The sequence below is a fragment of the Macaca thibetana genome, chromosome 1 (genome assembly GCF_024542745.1).
Source record: "Macaca thibetana thibetana isolate TM-01 chromosome 1, ASM2454274v1, whole genome shotgun sequence".
NCBI classification, from domain to species: domain Eukaryota; kingdom Metazoa; phylum Chordata; class Mammalia; order Primates; family Cercopithecidae; genus Macaca; species Macaca thibetana.
The window spans coordinates 148,483,835-148,504,762 of NC_065578.1; the positions used below are offsets into that span (position 1 = coordinate 148,483,835).

The 20,928-nt window shown below is 40.3% G+C and overlaps 1 long non-coding RNA gene across 2 annotated transcripts; it reads right to left on the reverse strand.

Moving 5' to 3' along the window:
• Positions 1-5,752: 5,752 nt before the first annotated feature.
• LOC126948609 (uncharacterized) lies at positions 5,753-19,204 on the reverse strand. 2 transcript variants are annotated; one of them, XR_007723500.1, is made up of 4 exons: positions 18,708-19,204; positions 18,417-18,637; positions 14,354-14,416; positions 5,753-7,980 (listed from the first exon to the last, which is right to left on the reverse strand). It is a non-coding gene; the product is annotated as an uncharacterized LOC126948609 (long non-coding RNA). The 2 variants fall into 2 exon arrangements; XR_007723499.1 differs by having other exon boundaries at positions 18,417-19,204.
• Positions 19,205-20,928: the final 1,724 nt, after the last annotated feature.

Sequence of the window (20,928 nt, forward strand, 5' to 3'; positions counted from 1 at the left end):
GCGTGGTGGTGCATGCCTATAGTCTCAGCTACTCAGGAGACTAAGCCAGAGGGTCACTTGAGTCTGAAAGGCAGAGGTTGCAGTGAGCCAAGATCATGCCACTGCACTCCAACTGGGCAACAGAGTAAGATGCTGTCTCAGAAAAAATTTGAAAAAGAAAAAGAAAATTATCAATTTGCTGAGCAGTAGGTCTTAACAGTGAGCTTAAAATATTCAGTAAACCATGCTGTGAACAGATGTGCAGTTATCTAGGGTTTTTTCTATTTCTAGAGCACAAGCAGTGTAGATTTTGCATAATTCTTAAGGGCCCTAGGATTTTCACAATGGCCAACAAGCATGGGCTTCAACTTGAAGTCATCAGTTGCACTGGCCTCTAACAAGAGAGTCAGCACCTTCTTTGAAGATTTGAATTGAGGCATTAACTTATCTCTAGCTATGGAATTCCTAAATGGTATCTTCTTCCGATAGAAAGCTGTTTCTTCTCCACTGAAAATCTGTTGTTTAGTGTACCTACCTTCATCAATGTTCTTAGCTAGATCTCCTGGATAACTTGCTGCAGCTTCTACATCAGCACTTGCTGCTTCATTTTGCACTTTTATGACAATGGAGATGGCTTCTTTCTTTAAACTTCATGAACCCAACCTTGCTTGCTTCTAATTTTTCTTACAGTTTCCTCACCTCTCTCAGCTTTCATAGAATTGAAGAGAGTTAGGACCATGCTCTGGATTAGGCTTTGGTTTAAGGAAATGTGGCTGGCTTGATCTTTCAACCGGACCACTAGAATTTTTCCCCTATCAGCGATAAGGCTATTTCACTTATCATTTGTGGATTCCCTGGAGTAGCACTTTTAATTTCCTTCCAAAACCTTTCCTTTGCATTCACAAATTGGCTAACTGGTGCAAGAGGCCTAGCTTTTGGCCTGTCTCGGCTTTGATTATGCCTTTCTCACTAAGCTTAATCATTTCTAGCTTTTGATTTAAAGTGAAAGATGTGAGACTCTTCCTTTCTCTTGAACACTTAGAATCCACTCTAGGGTTACCAACTGGCCTAATTTCAATATTGTTGGATGTCAGGGAATAGAGAGGCCCCAGGAGAGGGAGACAGACAGGGAAATAGCCAGTTGGTGGAGCAGTCGGAACAAACACAGCATTCATCATTTAAGTTTGCCAACTTATATAGGCATAGTTTGTGACACCCCCAAAAATGACAACAGTAATATTAAAGATAACTGATTACATGTCACCATGACAGATAGAGTAGTAATGAAGAAGTTTGAAATATTGCAAAAATTACCAAAATGTGGCACAGGGACATGAAGTGAACACATGCTGCTGGAAAAATGGTACCAATAGACTTGCTTGATGCTAGGTTGACACAAAACCTTCAATTTATAAAAACAAAGACAAAAACATAGTGTCTGCAAAACATACTAAATAAAGCAAAGCACAATAAAATGAGGTATGCCTGTGTAAATAAACTGAGCCTCAGAGATAAATTGAGTACCTCTCCAAAATTACAGAGTTTCCAAGTGAAAGAGGCAAGATATCATCGTGATCTGTCTACCTCCAAAGCCTGTGCTTGAGTCATTGAACTAGATTGCTATTCTGAATGTTCTCTCCCCAGATCTGTGTGATGTGATACAAGGGGCAGCTCTCAGCTCCAGGGTATTGGGGATGACTTGCCATTTCCTGAAACACACTACACTGGTGAGTTTTCTTCGGCTTGTGGTGAAAAGATAGTTCTTTGTTAACTGAGTATTTCCTAAAAACACTTTCTCTACTACATAGAAGACAATGCTTCACCCACGCAGTTAATAATAATAGCAAACACTTTTAAAGCACTTACTATGTGCCATGAACTCCTTTTAAGTACTTTATATTAATTTATATAACACTTAATATTTGATACTATTATTGTCCCAGTTTTACAACTGAGGAAATTGAAGCACAAAAAAGTAAATGGTTTTCCTGAGAGCACCTGGCTAGTAAGCAACGGATGTCCACACCCAGGCAGTGGAGCTCCAAGACGTGAGCTCTAAACTATATTGCAGTGTACCCTAACATTTCTGAGCATGAGCCCCACAATAAACTCTGTGCTGGGCTCCAGGGAAGCCACTAGGAACCAAGCAGCTATAGCTAATAGTCTGGTGTAGGAGACAGAAATTAATCACCTAAATACATATATATATATATATAATTACAAACTGTAATAAATATGTGAAGGAAAAGAAGAGGGAGGTGAGAGAGTACAGCAGGGACCTGCTTTAGGCTGGATGAACAAAGCAGGCCTCTGAGGACAGTTACACCTAAGCTGAGACCTGAAATGGAGGAGGAGCCAGCCACAAGAAGGCTCTGAGCCCAGAATGGGGCAGCGTGTGGGAACAGGGGAGAATTAAGCGATATCCTGACAACCTCAACTCATATCTTTATATTTTAAACTTGTAAGCTGGGTGCTAAAATATGACTCGTTCTATCTCTGTTTGATCTTCCCATTGGCTGACAACAAAAAATAGGTCCCAGGCACTTCCACAAGACTTGCAAACAGGGTACTCAGCAACCCATTTCTCAATCCCCAGTCCATTACCTATCTCAGGAGTTCAACAGCATTGGAGTTGAAAACCTTAAGAGCAGGAATTTCTCTGGAGAAGCTGTAATTATGTTCTGCATCAGCTCTCTGGCCCTTTCTCTCCCACAAGGGGAAGAAGAGGGGTGTTTTACCCCCATACTTTGAGATCTAGTGAGAGGCTTAGGCGTCTAATCAATGGGCTGGTCTCTGATTGAGCTGAAAAGTCTAAAGGCGAGAAGCCAAGGCTCAGCCAGGCTAAGGGGCAGCGTTCAGAGAAAGTGGACACCCCCGAGAGAGAGTTGTATTTTCACACAGGCAAGGATGGAGGAGAGGTTCCCACTAACCACTGGTCTTATGGGTCTTGTGGGAGCCAGGCTGGAGCCATATTCAAAGAGACTTTGCTCAAGAGGTTTACCAGAGAGAATCTTGTGGGGTGGGAGGCCAGATACCCACAGACTGAGAGTTTGTGTTCAGTGGCCAATCACATCCCACATCACAGGACTAGTCATTGGAGGTTCCCAATGAGGAGTTTTTTAGAAACCCGCAAAATGGATCCTAAGGGAAAGATCTGGATTTATATTTGCCAAGCCTCATGAACACTAAGAACATATCATGGAAATACCAATCTCTGAATACTGTGCATTTCCTTAATTGCTTCTTCCCAGTTCTGAAGGAGTCAGAAGCCTGGGCTAGTAAGCTAGGTTAGAGGAGCAGAACTAGGTTGCAGGGGATGTGGAGCCAAAGCCATTTGTGCTTCCTCTTCATTGCAGGATTCAAAAGCTAGGACGGGGGAAATACTTTCAATTTGACTATTATTACATGGAACTGGGCCATTTAAAGCACTGAAATAATTCTGTCCCTGTAGCAAAAACTGTCTCAAGGACTTTTATTATCTAACTCTAAATGGAAAAGCTAGAGCACCTGGTCAATATTTCTAAGGAGCAGGGGGAGAATGTCGCCTTCACTGTACATGTTTGAAGACTCGGATTACAAAGAAAATATTTTAAAATCATTCAACAAATATTCATCTACTGCCTAAAGTGTGCCATATATAATTCCAATACTTGGAATATATCAGTGAACAGACAAAATGTCTGCCGTCATATAGCTTACATTCTGCAGGAGTGGGGGATGAGAGAGCATCAATAAACATGATAAATGGGTGAATTACATATTATGAGAAAAAGCAATTAGTACTGTGAAAAATTGATCAGGCTAATGTCATTGAGAATGCTAAGGAAATATAGCCTGTCATTCAAATCAGGTGTTTATAGTGGGCTTCACTGAGTAGGTGATTGCCTTAGTCCACTTGTATTGCTATAAGGGAATACCTGAGGCTGAGTAATTTATAAAGAAAAGGTGTTCATTTGGCTCACAGTTTATTTGGCTCACAGCAGGCTGTACAAGAAGCATGATACTAGCATCGGCATCTGGTGAGGGCCTCAGGAATCTTCCATTCAAGGTGGAAGACAATCACATGATGAGAGAGAAACCCAGAGAGAGAAGAGGAGGTACCAGGCTTTTTTCAAAAAGCAATTCTTGTGGGAACCTAGGGTGAGAATTCACTCCCACGAGAATGGCACCAAGCCATTCATGAGCGATCCATCCCCACAATCCAAACACCTTCTACGAGACCCCACCTCCAACACTGGAGATCAAAGTTTAACATGAGACTTGGTGGGACCAAACACACCATCTCCAAACCATACCAGTGATATTTGAAAAAGGAGGTTGTTTCAAAACATAAGTCTGGGCCGGGTGTGGTGGCTCACGCCTGTAATCCCAGCACTTTGGGAGGCCAAGGCAAGTGGATCACTTGAAGTCAGGAGTTCAAGACCAGCCTGACCAACATGGTGAAACCCTATCTGTACTAAAAAATACAAAAAATTAGCCAGGTGTGGTGGTGGGCACCTGTAATCCCAGCTACACGGGATCCTGAGGCAGGAGAATCACTTGAACCCAAGAGGCAGAGGTTGCAGTGAGCCGAGATCGTACCATTGCACTCTAGCCTGGGCGACAGGAGCAAGACTCCATCTCAAAAAAAAAAAAAAAAAAGTAATTCTGATCATGTCACTCCTCTGCTAAAAACTCTGCAATGGCTCCTAAACTCTGACTTCTGGGTCAAGAAACTATAAAGAGTAAAGATGGAAACAAAGAACTGCTGAGTGGCTAGTGTAATACTAATCAAAGTGAGAGATGGTGGCGGCAAATGGTAACTGCAGGAGAGGTAAGAAGTGGACAGACTGGAGACAATTTGAAAGAATCTCCTGACTGGGTATATGTGTGATGTGAAAAACAAAAGTCAAGGTTGACTCCAAGGTTTTGGGGCTGAGCAACTGGAATGCTGGAATTACCAAAATGTGACATGGGAAGGTGTTGGTAGAACAGTTCTGGACAGAGTTCAGTCTGAGGTTGTTCATTGGGACACCAAGTGGAGCAGTTGTGTACAGGATTTAATACACGGATCTAGAGTCCAAGAAAGAGATCTGGGCTGCAGTTACAAATTTGAAAGTAGAGATTAAGAATTCTCTATTAGTTACAATAAGAGCACCAATAAAAAGAGAAAGAGCAGCCCGTGGTAAACCAGCTTCAGTGAATAGTGAGATATCCAGAACCCAGATAGAAAAGAAACAAATTGATTTGCATAAAATCTGAACTAAGATTTCGGCCAAATCTCACTACTCAAAGAAATCCTGTACATTTATTCTTTGGTAATTTAGAAAGTTTTTTCATACTAGCTATTCTTCTAAAATGCTCAGGGTCTTTTGGCTTAGATTTTTGTTTTTTCATTTTTAAAATGGGAAATGCCATGTATCTTCCATACTGAAGGGAAAGAAAGACTGGCTAGGGTGAGAAGTGGCTAGAAAATGTAATAAAACATCTCTACCCTCTACATAGAAAACGTTCTCTTATTCAATTTATCTCTCTTGTTTCATCTATTCCTCTTTACTCTTTTTTTTTTTTTTTTTTTTTTTTTTGAGACAGAGTCTCGTTCTGTCGCCCAGGCTGGAATGCAGTGGCGCGATCTGGGCTCACTGCAAGCTCCGCCTCCCGGGTTCAGGCCATTCTCCTGCCTCAGCCCCCCGAAGTAGCTAGGACTACAGGCGCCCACCACCATGCCCGACTAATTTATTTATTTATTTATTTATTTATTTGTATTTTTTAGTAGAGACAGGGTTTCATTGTGTTAACCATGATGGGCTCAATCTCCTGACCTCGTGATCCACCCGCCTCAGCCTTCCAAAGTGCTGGGATTACAGGCGTGAGCCACTGCGACCAACCTATTCCTCTTTACTCTTAATTGATGTAACAATCTGTCAATCATATCAGTGGCCTGCTGGTCTTGGAAAGGTGAGAATCCCACTGTGTCCCACTGGCCTGTTTTTCTAGGGAATTAACAAGGCCTTCACAGAGTCCAAACTTGCTTCTCCAGGAGAATAGCCTCCTCTTCATCATGTCATCCTAATAAGCTTTATCAGAGCCCAGCCAGATCTGTATCTCTTGCAACACAACTGACACAACATTTTTTGGTAGAACAAAAGAAATAAACATCCAAATCACTGTTCTCAATAAAACTGAATAGGATGACTGTCCTTGCTTAGAAGTTGGGGTGAGGTCCTTCTCCAGCAATGTATTTAAAACTTGGAACACCACAATTCTCTTAAGTACAGACAGAAATTTTTTAATAAAAGAGTGTGCTAATTTCTTTAAGAAAACCAGTCAGTGAAGAATATTTTTGGAGTCTCCTCCGTCTATAAAGTATCACTTAGTTATTTAAGAATTTAGAGCTACATTCCTGCCACTGTTCCTTGGTGAGACCTCTAACCACAATAAAAAGGGATATTTTATCTCCCTCTGTGTAGTCCAGACAAAGAAAATTGCAGCCAGAAGTCAGAGGGGCAATCTTAATGTCACTCTGACCCAAAGATCTGGAAGAAATGTAAAAATTCCATTACAAAAAATGAGGGAGCAAAAAAAAATAGTGCTAGTGATATCAAACTACTAGATATCCTCTGGAGCTGATTATGTTTCCATGAAGGATGAGGATCAGTACACAGCAATATATAGACAGCCTGCTCAGTTGAATTCCAGAATGGAGGCAAAGAGACAAACTATACTACCCAGTCCTCAACAGTCCTATGGCTCTGAGACAATAAGTAGTTAGGGTTATAGATTGTTATAGATAGTTTTCAGTGAAACAAACACTGAAAAAAAAAAATAGATGTGAGAATAAACATAGCCAAACAAAGAAAAACATTTGTCATATATTCAAGCTCAGAGGACTGAGCCTCGACTTTGAAGGCAGTAGAACTGATTCCAAATCGGGCTGGGAGGGTTTTTTATTTTGCATCACTTGAGTCAGATCTAATGATCCTAATGACTTTAAATGTTCCTAAATTAGTCCCCAGAGTGGTTAGATTTTGTATTTGGGCCATAGTTGAGACAGAAAATGCTGATTTATTTAGCATTCAATCAACCCAGCTTTCCATTTGCCAACATTCTGGCCCCCTGTCAGTACAGTGAGTATTTAAAGTCATACTCCTACCCCTAAAATATGTCAAAACTATCACATGCCTTCAGAATTACGAAAGTACAATTTCAGAGGTAACTGAATCAGCTTCTTTTTTGTTTTCATTCCTTTCTTTTTTCAAAGGATATGTGGTATTTCTCAGTTAACCAGAACAACCAACTGAATAGAATATTTCATTCTCTAGAACAGCACTGTCCAACAAAACTTTCTGCAATGATGAACATGTTCTACATCTGTGGTGTCCAATATGGTAACAAGTCATCATGACTATTGAACACTTGATATTGGGCTAATATGTCTAAGAATTTTTAATTTGATAATTTGAATTGAAATTTCATTTTAGACACCCACGTGTTGGCTAATGGTGTTTTGGACAAGGCAGCTCTAGAATAACAGAGAAGGCATTATATTGTATCTAGAATCTGTATTGTAACATGGAAGGTGTTATTAGCCTATAGCTGAACACTGATTTTGTGTGTAAATGTGTCTGCAATGTACTCTCTAAGCAGAAGAAGCTTACTTTGTATTAGTTGGCCTGTGGTAGGCTGTAGGCAGGCCTGCTGTAGGCAGGCCTGTTGTGGCCTGTTGACAAAGTAAAGGAGGAGTATTCGTTTTCTATGACTGCCTTAGCAAAGTACCAAAACACTTGGGAACTTGAAACAATATAAATGTATTGCTTCACAGTTTTGGAGGCTAGAAGTACAAAATCAAGGTGTCGACAGTGCCATGCTCCAGAGGCAAAGGTCACAGCTTCTGGTGTTTGTCAGCAATCCTTGGCATTCTTTGACTTGTAGATGCATCACTCCATTCCCACAACCATCATCTCCCTGTGTATCTTCACATCATTTTCCCTCTCTGCGTGTCTGTCTCTGTCCAAATTTTCTCTGTTTATAAGGACAGCATTTTATTAGATTAGGACCCATCCTAATGACCTCATTTCAACTTGGTTGCTCCTATGAAGACCCTACTTCTAAGTAAGGTCACATTCTAAGGTACCAGGGTTAGGACTTCAACATATCTTTGGGGGATAGGGGGCAAAATTCAATACATACTATTTGGTATGGCAGTAATTTCTTTATATGGCAGTAGGTGAATCTCTGAAAACTGGCATGGCCACTTTCTCACTCTAATCTTTTAAAGGCAACAGGACCAGATCAGAGGTCCTGGCACACCCTCATTTCCATGTAAATAGCTTTGACCACAGAAATCTGGGAAGGAGACACTGAAGAATGGCATCCACTCATCTAACCTTACCACCTGTCTTCTCTGCTTGACTTAGCACAGGTTTGGCAATAAACTGAGGAAAAAGTAACTTGAATGGAATCCAAGGCATTGTTCTCTTCCACCTGTGAAACACACCGATCTCTATGGTGTGGCCTGCACAGGGCTGCTTCAGAACTCACCACTGTTCACAGCCTCTTAGAAGTTTAGAAGAGGGAAGCCTTTCCTTTTAAAAATTATAATTAAAAGTCCATTTACGCTTCTCTGTTTTGTCTTTTTCCCCAGTTCCTTTTCCTAAGTCAATCTGGTTCTGCTTTTTGTCAAGCAGCGTCCTTCCCTTACTGGATGTGGCATTTCACATTGCACCTAATGCTTTAGGAAACGTGTTAGCAGTTGCCACTTTTTACTGTATTTGAATACTGATTTCTTGAGTATCTTTTGTTTACCTAAATGTATCTCTCCAACTGTAACTCTGCTTTGCCAGCTGTTCCAGACCCAACCTCTGAGCACCCTCCAGACTCCCCTAACATTCAGCAGATAAAGAAGAAATTCTAGTGGCACAGGGAACCTATTGGCCCTGTTTCTGATTGGGAAGTGTTGGTGCCTCACTGGCTGTTAGATGTTATCAATAGTATCTCTGCAGGTAGGTCACCTCTACTCCCTGCAGGTATTTAAGTTTGTCACCTTTGCTCAAACCTTAGATGCTTCTGACCCTTATCCATAGGTGCTTATCTGAAGTCCTGTCGTTCTTCTACTACCCCATAAATCTCAAAATATTTGTCTTGTTGACATTATCCTTAAGTGACCTTTAGAACATGGTTTTGTTATAGACCCCCATCCCCTGGAGGGCCCTAAACAACTTCTACGCTCAGCGTCTCAGGACAATCGCCCTTCTAATTCACTGCATTGCTGGTTGTCAATTTTTATTTGACATCTTCCCAGAAACCACCCCCCCTCATCTCCTCCCTTTTTCTGTACTTTTTCCTACCCCATGGTTGCTACTTTTTACTGTATTTGAATACTGAATTCTTGGGTATCTTTTGTTTACCTAAACTGTAGGCAAAATAAAGCAGGAAGAGGGAGGTTTAATTATAGACAGAGTTCCATCAAATGAAAGGTTACTATCAGTTTTCCAATGAAACTCCAATAATCTGAAGATAGGAAGGAAAATCAAAAACATCAGTTTTCTGGCCAATTTTTTAAGTGTTTCTGCCTAAGCCAAGAAGATATCTAATGTGTTAGGAGCTTCATCTTAACAGTGGACTCCTGTGGTGGCCAGAATTTGGCTGCATTTCAAAATAATAAGCATTTGCTTCCAAAGGCTGTTTAAAGGAAATAAAAAGGCATAAAAACTCCACCATCCAATATGGTTTGTATTAGAATAAATTGATTACCCAAAACCTAACGTGATCAGAACTCTGCCAAGAGCCTGGCAAGCAACAATTGTTGGCATAGCCCAAATCCTAATCAGCTATTTGTAACAAGTGATTATTTAATAAGCATTCACATTCATCTGTGCTCCTTCAGCCAATGAAGAAGAGAGGGGGGAACCCTCAGAGGAAATCAAAAGAGCTGCAAGCCGATGTTGTTTTCTTCTTGTGAGTATTAAAAAATGTGTCCATAGGCAAAGAAAAAACTCAGTGTTCTCAGTGAGACGCTGCGCAGTTAAAAGTCTATCACTCTTTCCATCTCTGAAACTCCTAAAGAGCAGTTGACTTACTAAACTGTTTCTAAAAGTAGAACTATTGGGTGAGGAGATTCCATGTCATGATGCTTTTCCTAAAGCACAAATTCTTTTTTCTGCTGTTCTTTATATATATATATATATATATGAAACTGTAGAATTACATAAGAGGCACAGAAAATATACAAGATGAGCCTGGAACAAGAAACAAGTTCTGGAAAATAAGGAAATGCTCAAAGAAAAAAAAAACATTGATAAAGGGCTTGTTAAAGGGACACAGGAACCAACTGAGAGGGCTCCCAGTGTCCAAAGCTGGAATCATGTAAGCAAAAAACAAAATGGTACTGGATTAAAATCTAAAGGATGAAAGAAATACCCATTGTTCCACAATAATATAAACAAATAATTGGATACATTAATAAATGGGAGAGAAGAGAAAAGTCTCCCATGCAGAAGAATTTCAAGTGATTTATTTAGATACCCTACCCTCGAGAAGCAAGAACAAAATTCCCCACTCCTTAAGTGTGGGCTGCACATACTGACTTCCTTCCAAAGAGTAAGCTACGGAAAGGGGCCGGGGAAGCAGCTTTACAATGGAGAAACCTAACAAGCACTACCTTAGCTAGGTGATCAATGTCAGTATCAACAGTCACAAGTCATGTTGATAGTATGTGCCCTTGGTACTATGTGATGAAAATGTCACTTTACCTCTGTGATCCTCTTCCCAGAAATCTATAAACCCATTCTAATCATGAAAAAAAAGTCAGGTAAATTTCAATAAAGAGACATCCTACAAAATACCTGACCAGCACTCCTCAAAACTGTCAAACTGTCGAAGTCATCAAAAACAAGGAAAGTCTGAGAAACTGTCACTGCCAAGAGGAGCCTAAGGAGACGTCATGACTAAATGTAACATAGTGTCCTGGATGGGATGCTGGAGCAGAAAAGGGACATTAGGTAAAAATCCAAGGAAATCTGGGTAAACCATGGATTTTAGTTAATAAAAATGTATCAATAGTGGCTCGTTAACTTTAACAAATGTGTCATACTAATATAAGATGTTAACAATAGGCAAATATGACTGTGGGGTAGGGTATGTAGGAATTCTCTGTTCTAACTTCTCAATTTTTCTGTAAGTCTAAAACTCTTTCAGAAAAGTGAAATTTATCTAGAAAAATGGGTGGACCATTAGATTGTGGATCTCTAAGACAATGCCCATGTTTTTTCTTTTCTTCAGTATTCCAAATAATTTTCTGACGAGAAGAACCTCCACAAATTGTTAAAGCCAATTATTTTCCCTGTCAACATGCACAAGTATGACATAGTGGGCAGAATGCGGGATTTAAGGAAGCACAGGCCCATATTAAGGAACATGTCTATCCTTGACTAGAGGGATGACTTTCAGTTAATTAACTCAAAGAGCTTCAGTTCCATCATCTGCAAAATAGAGATCAAACTATTACTTCGCAGAATTACTGTCAAGAAAGCCCCCAGCTCTTGTATCACATAGAAGACACTTAATAATCGTTGCATTTTCTCCTTTCTGTAACTCAGCTGTGTGCTCACTTAGTAAATTCTATCAAACTTACTATGAATGAATTCATACTTACCAGCCCACAATGGGGGGGAAAATCTGATAGAGGAGCAAAAGTAGCTATCATATGTGTAAGAGCCACAAATACCACCTCTGAGCACAGAGCTCAGATTTCTCAAGGGAGAAATTTTCTTCTGACCTCAAAATAGCCAACTTCAAGCCAAAGCTTCTCTCCTTGAAATCCATTCACACTCATGCTGAGCCACGTTGAAAGGAATATTTAAGTCAATTCTATTGCTCTCCCTGGGGCTACTCTTCCCACTGGCAGGACTAAGAAAGACCCAGGGTCATCCGCTTCCTGGAGGTGATGAATCTCAGTGGCCTGTGCTACTCCCTCCTGTGATTTGGATATGTCACAAGAGTGGGGCTGACTTGGATATTCCTGTTCCAAATCATCCCCTCTCTCTAGGGTGTGGGGTACAGGACAACACAGAACAATAGCAATTTTTACTTGCTGGAAATGGAAATTTTTGGATTATTTTTAAGTCTTGAAGTACAGTATTAGCATCAAGCCCGTTAAGTAGATGATTATAGAGAGGGAAATAATGATTTCTACAACGTGGCACTAATTCAGATATATTTGGTGGAAATTTGAAAAGGTGAAATATACGGATTAAAGGATTTATTTAAAATATTTTTAGGCCAGGTACAGTGACTAACACCTGTAATCTCAGCACTTTGGGAGGCCTAGGCAGGAGGATCCCTTGAGCCCAGGGGTTCAAAGCCAGCCTGGGCAACATAGGGAGACTCTGTCTCTAAAAAAATTAAATAAAATGAAAATAGTTGGGCATAGTGGTATGTGTCTATAGTCCTAGCTACTTGGTAGGCTGAAGTGGGAGGATCACTTGAGCCTGGGAGGTCGAGGCTGCAATGAGCTGTGATTATACCACTGCACTCCAGCCTGAGTGACAGAGTGGGACTCTGTCTCATATACTCATATATATGAGAGAAAGAAAAATATATATTAATATATATATAAACCTTGAAATACATAAGACAACCTGTATGTTCTATATCAGTCACAGTCCAGTCAAGAGACAGAAATGCTACCAGTTATTTAAACAAAGTGAATTTAATATAAAAAATTGTTGGCCGGGTGCGGTGGCTCACGCCTATAATCCCAGCACTATGGGAGGCCAAGGAGGGCGGATCACGAGGTCAGGAGATCAAGACCATCTTGGCTAACACAGTGAAACCCCGTCTCTACTAAAAATATAAAACATTAGCCGGGCGTAGCAGCGGGCGCCTGTAGTCCCAGCTACTCGGGAGGCTGAGGCAGGAGAATGGCGTGAACCTGGGAGGCAGAGCTTGCAGTGAGCCGAGATCGCGCCACTGCACTTCAACCTGGGCGACAGAGTGAGACTCGGTCTCAAAAAAAAAAAAAAATTGTTAACTGAATATTGAAGAATGGAAAATGAAAAAAAAAAAAAAAAAGCCCACAGAGGATTCCCAAACTTGCAACCACACTAAGCAGCTACCACACTCTTAAGTCCAAAGGAACAAAGGGAAGGGGTAAAAATTATTAAAAAGCAAAAACTAGGCCGGGTGCTATGCCTCATGCCTGTAATCCCAACACTTTGGGAGGCAGAGGCGGGCAGATTACTTGAGGTCAGGAGCTCGAGACCGGCCTGGCCAACATGATGAAACCCCATCTCTACTAAAAATACAAAAAATTAGCTGGGCATAATGGCACATGCCTGTAATCACAGCTACTCAGGAGGCTGAGGCAGGAGAATCATTTGAACCTGGGAGACAGAGGTTGCAGTGAGCCGAGATCATGCCACTATACTCCAGCCTGGGTGACAAAGCTAGACTCCGTCTCGGGGTAAAAAAAATAAAAAAGCAAAAAATTGGAAGAAGGACCTCATTGTTGCTAGTTCTTTAAGGGAGTACAATGAGGCTGGTGATTGTTGGGAAAATTGTAAACTAAATCCAGATGCTGCTGCTGAAATAGACTGCCACTGCCAGAGTGAAGAAGAGAGGCTGAGGGTGATGCTGACCGGCAGCAAAAAAGAAGGAGCTAGTTCCTTCTTCTAACTTTGCAGTCTCTCGAGTGCTTATTACTGAGAAAGCCAAGAGCCAGTTCACAAAACAGAGACATGGTTTCTTTCACAAAGCAAGGATAGAAGGGTAGGTCTGAAGCAGAGAAAATAGATTTTTATAAACTACCATAGATGAAAGAGGAAACCTTTTTTTTTTTAAGACAGGGTCTCATTCTGTCTGCCAACTGGAATGCAAGTGGCACAATCTCAAAGCTCAGTGCAGCCTGGAACTCCTGGGCTCAAGCAATCTTCCCACCTCAGCCTCCTGAGTAGCTGAGACTACAGGTGCGAACCACCAGGCCCAGTTAAATTTTTTTAGAGGTAGGGGTCTCACTATGTTTCCCAGGATGGTCTCGAAGTTCTGGCCTCAAGCAATTCTACCATCTTGGCCTCCCAGAGTCCTCGATTACAGGCACTAGCCACCATGCCTAGCTTAGGGGAAAAAATTAAAGCAAAGATGGAATCTTAAAAAAAAATAAACTTTAAAAGTTAAGGTGATAAGCATTCCTCTTGATCTTATTTATCATTTTTAATTCATTTGGAAAACATGTTCTTCCCAAATAACGCAAAGACAGATGGTAATCTGTCTAGAGTATATCACACATTTTCACAAATCCAACATTTATGAGGAATGGATATCTTAGGTCCTATTGTACTTGCAAAGTCATTTAAGGTAATCTTATTAAAAGGGAAAAGATGAAATACATGCAACTCACCGGGCATCAATTTCATGACCTTTCCATGATTAGATCCTTGAACTATATACCATTTGAACTTATCTGAAAGAAAAGGTGAGAATTAGTTGTTCTGAATGGCAAGTAAACAAGTGGTTTATTTATTTGTAAATAAGTAAATGGCAAGTAAACAACGGCTAACCAACAAGTGGAAGGAAAGTGCTTGTGCAACAAGTGGAAGGAAAGTGCTTGTGCAACAAGTGGAAGGAAAGTGCAACAAGTGGAAGGAAAGTTTCTCTCTATCCAAGAGATAATGAGAATAGCTCTGTGGCTTCTGGGACAAGATTAATCACATGAGCATTTTCTGTGAGATGTTCGCCCAATCCATCAATTGAAGCAGCTATGGAAAAAGATGTGGTTGTTTAAGGTGTATTTAGTCTGGCTTTAACAAAAACAAACCCTGTAAGGGCTAAGTGATCTCATCATTTATCACTAAGAGATGGCCTCATTTTCCCTCCACTCGTCACCCTCCTCCTCCAGTTGACTAAATGGCCTTTCCGTCCACTCTGTGTCTTAAGCTAGGAATCTAGAAGGGCTAAGGCTGGGAAGTCAGTACATCTTTGTCAATTTCTCATGCTTCTTGTGTCCAGGTAAAAGACAGAAGGCAACTGTCATCCAGGTAATAATCATCAGTAAATATTTATAGACTGGTCCCTACATTTGAACTGGGAGTATAAAAACATGTAGTACACTCTACTGTCCCCAAAGAAATGATGAGGAGGTAGAAATATACAGAGAAATACAGCATCTGTTACACTGTCGTGCTTAAACTGAAAACCAAATGGGAGGCCACCGTATCATCCCAGGAGGAAGTGATAAACAAGGAGGAGGTTGGAGAAGGCTATACCAAAAAAGCAAGACTTACATTGGGTGTTAGGGGATTAGGTAGGACTTGGAATCAGGAAGAGTCCAAGGAATGTTAGAAATAGTTTGAACACAGGAATAGAAATGAGTAGATTAGGGAAGTATAAACCATCTAATTAGGTTAGAGTAAATGTTTGTTCTAAGGTTTAAGTAAAATATAGTGTTTTGAGAGTTGATCATGGTTACTGCTGCTTTAAAAATAAAATCTATGTAACTCTGGAGTTTTCTTCTTTTTATAAAAATCTAAAAGACCACAATTACATTCTTGATTATTCCAATTGGAAAAAAATCTATATCCAGACTTTCAGCAGTTATGGTTCAGTTTTTCAAAATTAATTGTTCAGCTCTAGAGTGATCAATAACTATTTATTAAAGCTTTCTCCATGCAGGGCATTGTGCTAGGGATTACCAAATCTACAAAAAATTTTAGAGAATGTTCTATTTAGCGACAATAGACGTGACAGGATAAGCAATACAAATTTAAGCCAATGCATAGTAAATAGAGAATGAGTAATGCAAATAGTATGCTTGCCATGTTTTATAGACTGAATGTAGGTAGCATGTCTGAAACTTAAGTAACTGCCACCAGGTGTGCATTGGTCTTGGACTAAGTATAAGCCAGTATTGTGCCAGAAAAGACGAGAAAGAAGAAGAAGGAGAAGGAGAAGAAGAGAGGCTGGGCATGGTGGCTGACACCTATAATCTCAGCACTTTGGGAGGCTGAGGCAGGTGGATCACCTGAGATCAGGAGTTCGAGACCAGCCTGGGCAACATAGTGAAACCCAGTCTCTACTAAAAATACTGGGTATGGTGATGCATGCCTGTAATCCCAGCCACTCGGGAGGCTGAGGCAGGAGAATCACTTGAACCCGGGAGGCGGAGATTGCAGGGAGCTGAGATTGCATCATGTCACTCCAGACTGGGTTACACAGCGAGACTCTGTCTCAAAAAAAAAAAAAAAAAAAACAATGGATGGAGTTGGTTAGGTCGGGGAGAGAGGGCATGCAAGACGACAGCAAGCCACGGGATACAGGCAGACCCATTAAAAAGCTGGTGTGGTGAACAATTCAGGTGGCTTGGAATAGGGTGGTGTCAATGGTCATGAAAAGAAGTAAGTGGAATAAAGAGATTTTTAGAGAATAGAATCAACAATCTTTAGTGATTGCTTATATATGGGATATAAGGCAGAAAAGCAACCAGTGATGTCTTCAAGATTCCTAGGTTAAGACACAGAGTGGACGGAAGGGCCATTTAGTCAACTGGAGGAGGAGGGTGAAGAGTGGAGGGAAAATGAGGCCATCTCTTAATGATAAATGATGAGAACATTTTTTGTGTTTATTTTTCTATATTTCCCAAATTTTCCCTTTTAAATACTAATTACTTGCATGATAAAAAATTAAAAGGAGAATTCATATTTAAAATATCAATATATAGAATAAAGAGATTAAACAGGTGTTTGAGTCATGACAAAATGTTGAAATAACGGGTGAATTATTTTATTCACACATTTAAAAAAATATTTTTAATTTGCCTACAATGAATATGTATGTGAAGAAGTTTTGTTTTTAGTTAGTTTGCTTTGTTTGGTAGAAAGTCAAAGCCATACTTGGGTTCAACAACAAATAAGTCAGCCTGGTCAGGAACAGATGAGTCATAGGTCCAGGCCAAGGGAAAGAGAAAATAAAAGGGAGCAGGACAGCAGCAGAGAACCAGCATCCAAATGTCACATTTGGATGGCCTTCATAGCTGAGCCACCACCCTGTTGACATAAGAGCCAGTTCCTGGATGACTGTAGCCCTCCAGCCTGCAGAGAATAAACTGAGAGGAGTTTCTCAGAGAAGGGAAAATGGGGTACACAGAAAGTTAACATGTTCTAGAGTCCAACTTTTATATGAAATTTGGCTTCCCTGCCTCTAGCTTTATTTTCTAATGAATGTTTGACTCCTATGGAGTAGATCTCATAGGTAACTGCTGCAATCACATGAAGATTTTAGTTTTCAGCATCACTTAAGGAATTATGAATCTTTGTATTAGTGAGGATTAGTTTTGGCTTCTGAAAAGAAAACAAAATAATCTTCAAACAAGAAATTTAGTCCATAGTTAGGAGGTCCAGGGCTCCACAAAGCCACCTGGGATCCACCCTCCTTCCATTTCTCTGTTCTCCCACATACAGAGTGTAGCTCTCTTTCTCCCGGCCTAAGTTGGAGTTGCAGTCACCATATCCATATATTAGAAGCACAATGGATGACAAACAGAAGAAAACCATGTCCCCTCTCTTTAAGATTTCCCAGGAGTCCCCAAAAACAATTTTGCTTATATATTATTGGTCAGAACTCAATCACATGAGCTTACCTATTTGCAAAGGAAACTGAGAAAAATTTTTAATAAAGGCAGTAATATGCTCAGACAAAACGTGGAGTTCTGCTGATGAAGGAGGAAGAAGAAGAAGAAGAAGAAGAAGAAGAAGAAGAAGAAGGAGGAGGAGGAGGAGGAGGAGGAGGAGGAGGAGGAGGAGGAGGAGGAGGGGGAGGGAGGGGAAGGAGGGAAGGGAGGAGGAGGGAAGAGGAGGAGGGAGGGGGAGGAGGGAGGAGGGGGAAGGAGGAGGGAGGAGGGAGGAGGAGGAGAGGAGGAGGGAGGGGAAGGGAGGAGGAGGAAGAATGACTATTGGGAACAACTAGCAGTTACTTACACAAGCTTTGATACAAAATATCTCTTTGAACATTTAAATAAGGAATAATGTATTTGTAAAGCAGGTTGTGGAGATAGAAGAGTGAAATCAAAGGTAATTCAGAAGAATTCTGCCCAGAAAAGTAGCAGAAAAGGGATATGGAAATAGGAAAATTAGATGAGGAAGACTTTGAAGGTTAAAGAGAGAAATAATACTTTCTATTTTAAGGTGACTACAGGTCATTTTTCTTGGTCCTTTAGGGATTATCTGCATCTTTTGACTTTCCTCCTAGTTGTTTCCTAGCCTATGGAAAATTGAATAGAATAAAGATAGAATGAAGAGCGTAATAGAGAAACTTCTTTTAGAAAATTAAGTAGTACTAGGGTAGAAGAATCCAAACAAGGTCCAAGGCAATACTGGAGAACATCGCTGGTCAAAAATGTGGTGGCAGAAGATAAAACTATTAGGTTAGAATTTGGGTTGAATTAATCTGATTTTCAGTTCAAAGCTAACGTCTTTAAATAAGCTGAGGGGTTTTTTTCTGTGCCCAGAAAATAGGTGAGAGTAGAAAGAAATCCAAGGAGAATGATGCAGTGGCCTCCATGTGTCCGTAGTAGTAAAATAAGGGCCTTAACAGGAAATAGCTGTTAGATTGAGGTCCAACGTCTTCCCTTCCCAGTCTGCAATTAGCAGTTCTCCGCAAGACAATCAAACTTCCAGTTCTTGAGCTGAAACTGGAACAGACCAAATGCTTCTTTATTTGGGACAGGCATATCTCACCCCAACCTTGCTTTCCTTTCTCACCCACACGGTGCCTCCTCTTCCCATCTGCTTAGTGCTCCTCCTTCCCGCCTTGTTTTGTGTTTTCTTTCTTTCCTCATGGATCATCTCTCAGCTCTTCCTCACCCATCACCATTCATAGATTATCATTCATAGATTATGATCATTCGAAGATTATCACCACCATTCATTGATTATCAATTACTTGTGAAATGGATATGGTATCAAAGCAGACCAATCTTTAAGAAAGAAAAAAGAAATCCTGGCTTGTTTACCTGAATCAGTTTTATTTTATTTTGGAGACTAGAAACCAGTTAAAGTGGGAATTTAATACAGAAAACCGGAAGGCAGAGACTTCTTTAAAACGTTCATCTTTTTCAGACATTAAAAAGGTAACAATAAGCAAAGCTCAGAGGAAACCCTGGTAAACAGCTATCTCAACAGACCCATGTGGTAAAGATCTTAAAGTTCGTTTAGTTTTTGTTTGTTTGTTTGTTTGTTTTTTAAGATGGAGTCTCGCTCTGTTGCCCAGGCTAGAGTGCAGTGGTACGATCTCAGCTCACTACAACCTCTGCCTCCCAGGTTCAAGAGATTCTCCTGCCTCAGCCTCCCAAGTAGCTGGGATTACAGGCGTGCGCCACCATGCCCGGCTAATTTTTGTATTTTTAGTAGAGATGGGGTTTCACCATGTTGGTCAGGCTGGTCTCAAACTCCTGACCTCAAGTGATCCGCCCGCCTCGGCCTCCCAAAGTGCTGAGATTACAGGCGTGAGCCACCACACCCAGCCTGGAAGTTAGTTTTTATATATTGATATATCCACCAACATTGCCAAGCCCTTACTTATACTAGTAATTTGAAGGTAAATTCTTTTGGATTTTCTATGTAAATAATTCTATCAACTGTGATTTATAAAGGCTTTTTTTTCAACCCCTATATCTGATTTTTTTTTAAATGCTTTTGATGTATTTTGTGATTATTATAGAGTTCTGATTTCTTTATAAGGTTAATAAATTTCCTTTCTATTCCTAGTTTGCTAGAAGTTTTTACCACAAGTGAGCATTGAAACTTACCAAATCCTTTCTTGGTACCTGCTAAGATGATCATATGGGGTTTCTTTTATCATTTATTAGGTGAATTGTCTCAGTAGATTTTTTTGTTTTGTTGGTTTGTAATAAGCCAAGCTTGTGTTTCTGGGATAAATCCAATTTGATCAGGAAAAAAAATAAAATAAAATAAAGACCATACGGTAAAGACCTTTCTCTACGGATGTGTCGTGAAAAGTTACACTAGAAGACCCCATTCTCACTATTGATATTATGGATAAAAATAATATTTTTTTGAGTTGGGGTGGGTTGATAACAATATTTTTTTCTATTTTCTGAGTTATCTGTTACTATTATATTGACCAAAATGATACTTTGCTTTTCCAATGAACACTGCAGAGACTCTTCATTTGTATTTCTACTTGATCTTCAGTGGGGTGCAACCCTTTAATACTTTACTGTTAAATTTCTCTCCAAAGCCCAATCTTTCTGTCAAGTGGTTAGTTATTTCTAAAATAATATGGTAGGGTCCATCCACTGTTATTTAAAGGGCATACTAAGCAATCAAATGGAAAGGTCAGTATTCATCCTCTGATTTTCCCCTGGTTTTCATAAGTTGAATCTGATTCAAGTAAGTTTTATGCATAAAGGAAAGGAGTCTGGAAGAAGAAAAGAGGAGGTCTTATGGAATCAACTTACATGCCCATGAATGGTGGACTGGATAAAGAAAATGTGGTACATATACAGCATGGAATACTACACAGTCATAAAAACAAACTAAATCATGTTCTTTGCATCAGCATGGATAGAGCTGGAAGCCATTCGTTTAAGCCAACTAATATAGGAACAGAAAACCAAACAGCACATGTTCTGACTTATAAGTGGGAACTAAACATTGAGTACACATGGACACAAAGAAGGGAACAACAAACATCAGGGCTTACTTGAGGATGGAGGGTGGGAAGTGAATGAGGATCAAAAAAACTGCCTATGCTTATTATCTGGGTAAGAAAATAATCCGTACACCAAATCCCATCCCCGCACCATGCAATTTACCTGCGTAACAAACCTGCACACGTACCCTTGAACTAAAACGAACGAACGAACGAAAGAAAGAAAGAAAGAAAGAAAGAAAGAAAGAAAGAAAGGAAGGAAGGAAGGAAGGAAGGAAGGAAGGAAGGAAGGAAGGAAGGAAGGAAGGA